We start from the raw sequence: 6,000 nt of genomic DNA, 5'->3' as shown, positions 1-6,000 counted from the left end.
GTGTCCTTGTCGACCATCATGGATCCGACATTTTATGTTCAATACATGCTACCAGGAGCTACCACCTGCTGGAGTACACCATCTTGTGTGTGTGTACTTGTATTATAGAGTACATTTCCATCTGGTTAATTTTATTCTAACCCGCTACAGTGCAGTAATCATTTATTACGGAGGTGCCCCCGCCATCTTGAAATTCGGCCGCCATCTTGAAATCATGTAATAATGTAGCTAGAAAAGCGGGAAAAAATCCAAAATTCATTAAATAAATCAGTCATTAACTAACATATCGATTCAATCCGCTCCAGTCCTTGGTTCGATCCTCGATCGATGCAATAATGTTTAATTTTATGAAAAAAAATAACAATTTCAATAAACCATGTTAAACATTCGTAAAGAGACTCTAAATCCTCTACGACCATCATCCTATCAGACATCAAGACCACCATATTGGAAATGCGTAATTTTAATGCTAGAGATTCGGGAAAAAGTTCAAAATTCATTTAAAAAATTTGTAATCTATATACTGATTGATTAGATCGACTTAGGTCCTTGGTTCGATCCCTGGCCGATACAAAACAACTTTAATATTTTAAAAAAGTACCACTAAAGTGTCAGGTTTGAGAAAATAAAAAAACACCGCAAGTTCTTTTAAAAAAACTTTTATTACATTAATTATACACTACCACAAGTACAAAAAACACACAGACAAATTACCAAAGTTTCGTGGATATCTCGATTCAAACACTCTTCTTACTATACGGACTATGTCCTTTACATGACTTTAAATGTCTATTCTGTTTATCAGCTCGACATATTAGTACACCAAAATTTGCACACAAAGTCGAATTATCGACTTCATTAAAAGGACAGTGATATATTTCGTGTCGTTGTGCACTTTGAATATTTGCCAATGTTTTGTTACAAAATATACAGCTTGATTCCGATGAATGTACAGCCAGTCTATCACAATTCCTGAGGTGCCGTTTTAATCTTCAATATTGTACAAACTTGCTTAAACACCTGTTGCACTGATATTTAATGCGTTCAGAGTTATTACTACAATTGTGTATTACATAATCCCGTAATTACAAGTTTTTTATCTTCTCACAGTACGTGCAGTCGGGTGATGGAACACCGCTGGATGCTCCTTCTTTCATCAATGCCACTGGAACTGTTGACAACCATTGTAACACTGCAACATGTTAACTTCTGAAGCTGTTGAGGTCTTCTCTGCGGAAGATGTTGCACGCGTCGAAATCTCCTGCTGTGCTGAGAGAGCAGGTGTAGCTGTAGACGTCGTTGTCATCGTGCTCTGCACTGATGATGGTAGACCTTCGATCCAAGTTGGTGTAGATAGTGGTAATGATGCCATCGAGATCTCAAGAATAGCTAGATACAGGTCTATTATGTTATACAAGTCTAACTATCCGATCTGTTCATCACCGCAGCCAGAGACGGACTGAAGTCCATATCACCAGGGTCTCACTTATATAGTCTCATCAGCTGGTACAACACATGAGTCAAAACAATAACCAGGTTCATTATACTCGCACTTTTCTTTCTTGGAGCATTTTTTATAATGAAGATGTAAGCTATCAAGACGTAAAATTAGTTTTTTGCACTTATTGCACTGAAATTGTATTCTTTTAACATTATTAGAACAACTGATTCTTTCATGTCTGCGAGCATTTGAGGTGATAGTAAATGATGCGTCACAGTATTTGCACTGACGCAATGTACGCTCTTCATTAATTGAAGAATCCATTGCTGATGATGAAACTTCAGCTGATGGTGGAACAGCACATATCGAAGTCTCCTCCAGTGTGGTCAGAGGCGTTGCCAACGGGATCTGCTCCAACATCGTCGGCGCTGACGTCATGGTTCCCGTAGTCGATGGTACATCCTCCATGGAGTTCGACGTTAAAGTCGGTAAAGAAGCCATCGAGGTCTCAAGAACAGCTAATTCACACGACTCATACACCAGAAGAAACAAACTAGGCGATCCTTACACTGCCAACGTCAGTAACAAACTGAGCATCCTGCTGTCTAGGACTCACTTATATACATGCACCGTATGGAATAATACGCTTGTCAAATCAAGAACCATCTACAATAATACTAGAGTCAAACCAACATTAAAAATAGAAAGACCATCAACGAAAAGGCAGCACATTTGGAAGCACCGACAGCGAAAAGGCAGCACATTTGGAAGCACCGACAACGAAAAGGCAGCACATTCGGAAGCACCGACAACGAAAAGGCAGCACATTCGGAAGCACCGACAACGAAAAGGCAGCACATTCGGAAGCACCGACAACGAAAAGGCAGCACATTTGGAAGCACCGACAACGAAAAGGCAGCACATTTGGAAGCACCGACAACGAAAAGGCAGCACATTTGTAAGCACCGACAACGAAAAGGCAGCACATTTGGAAGCACCGACAACGAAAAGGCAGCACATTTGGAAGCTCCATCAACAAAAAAAAAAAAAGGCAAAAAGGAAGCACAAGTTATGAGATATAAGTCTTAGTTAGAAATCAGAATACAAGAAATAAAAACATTAAATTCTTATAATTTAAATTATTTATTTTATTTCTTTACATTATACAAATGCAAGTAAAACAAACCATATTGTATGTAGCCAGCTTTCCTCAGGTCCATGGTGCTACGAAGCTTCTAGAACATTAGTTTACGAGACTGCGAGAATACAGGACTACAAGTCTACACGAGTACTTCAGTAATTCTTAGCTCCAACAGCTCCAAATGCTCCAAATGACTCCAACAGCTCCAGATGGCTCCAAATGCTCCAAACGCCCACCAAATGACTCTAACAGCTCCAACAGCCACCAAATGCTTAACACAGCTGCAAATAGCTCCAAATGCTCCAAAAGGCTCCAAATGCTTGACAGCTCCAAATGTCTCCAGCAGCTCCAAATGCTCCAAATGGCTCCAAAAGCTCCAAATGGCTCTAAATGGTCCAAACGGCTTCCAAATGGCTCCAAATGCTCCAACAGCTCCAACAGATCCAAATGGCTCCAACAGCTCCAAATGGCTCCAAATGCTCCAAACGGCCTCCAAATGGCTCCAACAGCTCCAACAGCCTCCAAATGCTTAACACAGCTCCAAATGGCTCCAAATGCTCCAAACGGCCTCCAAATGCTTGACAGCTCCAAATGCTCCAAATGGCTCCAACAGCTCCAAAAGGCTCCAAATGCTTCAAAAGGCTCCAATTATCGCATCTGTCTTCGTCGGCATTTTCTCTTTTGCTCCCACTGCTCCAACAGCATTATGTTATATGATTCCATGGATACTTTGTTACGTAGCTACAGGTCTACGAGGTTCCAATGCATCATGTTTACGAAGCTTCCAGAACACAAGGTTACGAGACTGCGAGGCTACAGGACTACGAAGCTTCCAGGACACGAGGCTACATGGCTACGAGACTACATGACTCTAACTGATTACAATAGCACCACTCAGTGGTGAGAGGTAGGTTATCTAATGCAAAGCAAATTGATGCAAGTAGTTCTGGCTGTCATCAACAGATGTAGCCACGTGTTGCTTGCAGGTAAATATTAATTAGTTATTTTATGTGGGATGCGGTTTGCTCACTAACGATCGCAAAATAAGGAGGGCTTCGCTAGACACCAAGGAGAAGGAAGTTCGTCTTACATGTTAATGCTTCGCAGATGTCTCATGGCATATTATTTGACTGAGTAATGGTTGTTTATTTCTTTAATTCCACCTGGTAAAATTATTGTAAGTGTCAATTTATTAGCAGAAATTCACTAATTAAATGTAACTCTGAATAAAATGACATGACTCATTAAGTAAATATCCTTCATGCAGAAATCGATTTCACACAAAAAATCAGCAGCACTCGGAGAAAATCATTAGATGTCTAGCCAAGAATAACCAGAAGCACTTGGAGAAAACCATCAAATTATTAACAAGAATAATCAGGAGCACACGGAGAAAACGTAATGACAAGAATAATTGGGAGCACACGGAGAAAACCATACACATATTGAAAAGAATATTCATGAACAAACATATTAACAAGAATAATAGGGAGCACACGGAGAAAACCACCACGCGTTTTCTTTAATATCATAAAATTACAGGGTAAAAAATATTTAATAAATAATAAAAAATTATAATGTAAAAAATACAAAAATACATAAAATTCTGGCTTGTACTAGAACTCTAACTTTGCTCAACAATGAGAAGTTCACAAGCTAGCAGAATCTGTTTATGTATTTTTGTATTTCTTTTACATTTTAAATTTTTTATTATTTATTTGCTATTTATAAAATATTTTTTTCCTATAATTTTATGTAATCAAAGAAAACGTGTTGTGGTTTCTCCGTGTGCTCCCGATTATTATTGTAATTATGTTTGCACATGAATATACTTTCAATATGTGTATGGTTTTCTCCGTGTGCTCCCAATTATTCTTGTCATTACGTTTTCTCCAAGTGCTTCTGGTTATTCCTGGCTAAACATCTAATGATTTTCTCCGAGTGCTGCTGATTATTTGTGTGAAATCGATCTCTGCATGAAGGATATTTACTTAATGAGTCATGTCATTTTATTCAGAGTTACATTTAATTAGTGGATTTCTGCTAATAAATTGACACTAGCAATAATTTTACCAGGTGGAATTAAAGAAATAAACAACCATTACTCAGTCAAATAATATGCCATGAGACATCTGCGAAGCATTAACATGTAAGACGAACTTCCTTCTCCTTGGTGTCTAGCGAAGCCCTCCTTCTTTTGCGATCGTTAGTGAGCATCCCGCATCCCACATAAAATAACTAATTAATATTTACCTGCAAGCAACACGTGGCTACATCTGTTGATGACAGCCAGAACTACTTGCATCAATTTGCTTTGCATTAGATAACCTACCTCTCACCACTGAGTGGTGCTATTGTAATCAGTTAGAGTCATGTAGTCTCGTAGCCATGTAGCCTCGTGTCCTGGAAGCTTCGTAGTCCTGTAGCCTCGCAGTCTCGTAACCTTGTGTTCTGGAAGCTTCGTAAACATGATGCATTGGAACCTCGTAGACCTGTAGCTACGTAACAAAGTATCCATGGAATCATATAACATAATGCTGTTGGAGCAGTGGGAGCAAAAGAGAAAATGCCGATGAAGACAGATGCGATAATTGGAGTTTTTTTGAAGCATTTGGAGCCTTTTGGAGCTGTTGGAGCCATTTGGAGCATTTGGAGCTGTCAAGCATTTGGAGGCCGTTTGGAGCATTTGGAGCCATTTGGAGCTGTGTTAAGCATTTGGAGGCTGTTGGAGCTGTTGGAGCCATTTGGAGCATTTGGAGCTGCTGGAGACATTTGGAGCTCTCAAGCATTTGGAGCCTTTTGGAGCATTTGGAGCTATTTGGAGCTGTGTTAAGCATTTGGAGGCTGTTGGAGCTGTTGGAGTCATTTGGTGGGCGTTTGGAGCATTTGGAGCCATTTGGAGCTGTTGGAGTCATTTGGAGCATTTGGAGCTGTTGGAGCTAAGAAGTAGTCAAGTACTCGTGTAGACTTGTAGTCCTGTATTCTTGCAGTCTCGTAAACTTATGTTGTAGAAGCTTCGTAGCTCCATGGAACTGAGGAAAGCTGGCTACATACAATAATGGTTTGTTTTACTTGCATTTGTATAATGTAAGGAAATAAAATAAATAATTTAAATTATAAGAATTTAATGTTTTTATTTCTTGTATTCTGATTTCTAACAAAGACTTAGATCTCGTAACTTGTGCTTCCTTTTTGCCTTTTTTTGTTGTTGATGGAGCTTCCAAATGTGCTGCCTTTTCGTTGCCGGTGCTTCCAGATGTGCTGCCTTTTCGTTGTCGGTGCTTCCAAATGTGCTGCCTTTTCGTTGTCGGTGCTTCCAAATGGGCTGCCTTTTCGTTGTCGGTGCTTCCGAATGTGCTGCCTTTTCGTTGTCGGTGTTTCCAAATGTGCTGCCTTTTCGTTGTTGGTGCTTCCGAAT

The sequence above is a fragment of the Bacillus rossius genome, chromosome 2, assembly GCF_032445375.1.
Source record: "Bacillus rossius redtenbacheri isolate Brsri chromosome 2, Brsri_v3, whole genome shotgun sequence".
Lineage (NCBI taxonomy): Eukaryota > Metazoa > Arthropoda > Insecta > Phasmatodea > Bacillidae > Bacillus > Bacillus rossius.
The sequence above is the reverse complement of the archived record's forward strand: the minus strand, read 5'-3'. Positions refer to the sequence as shown.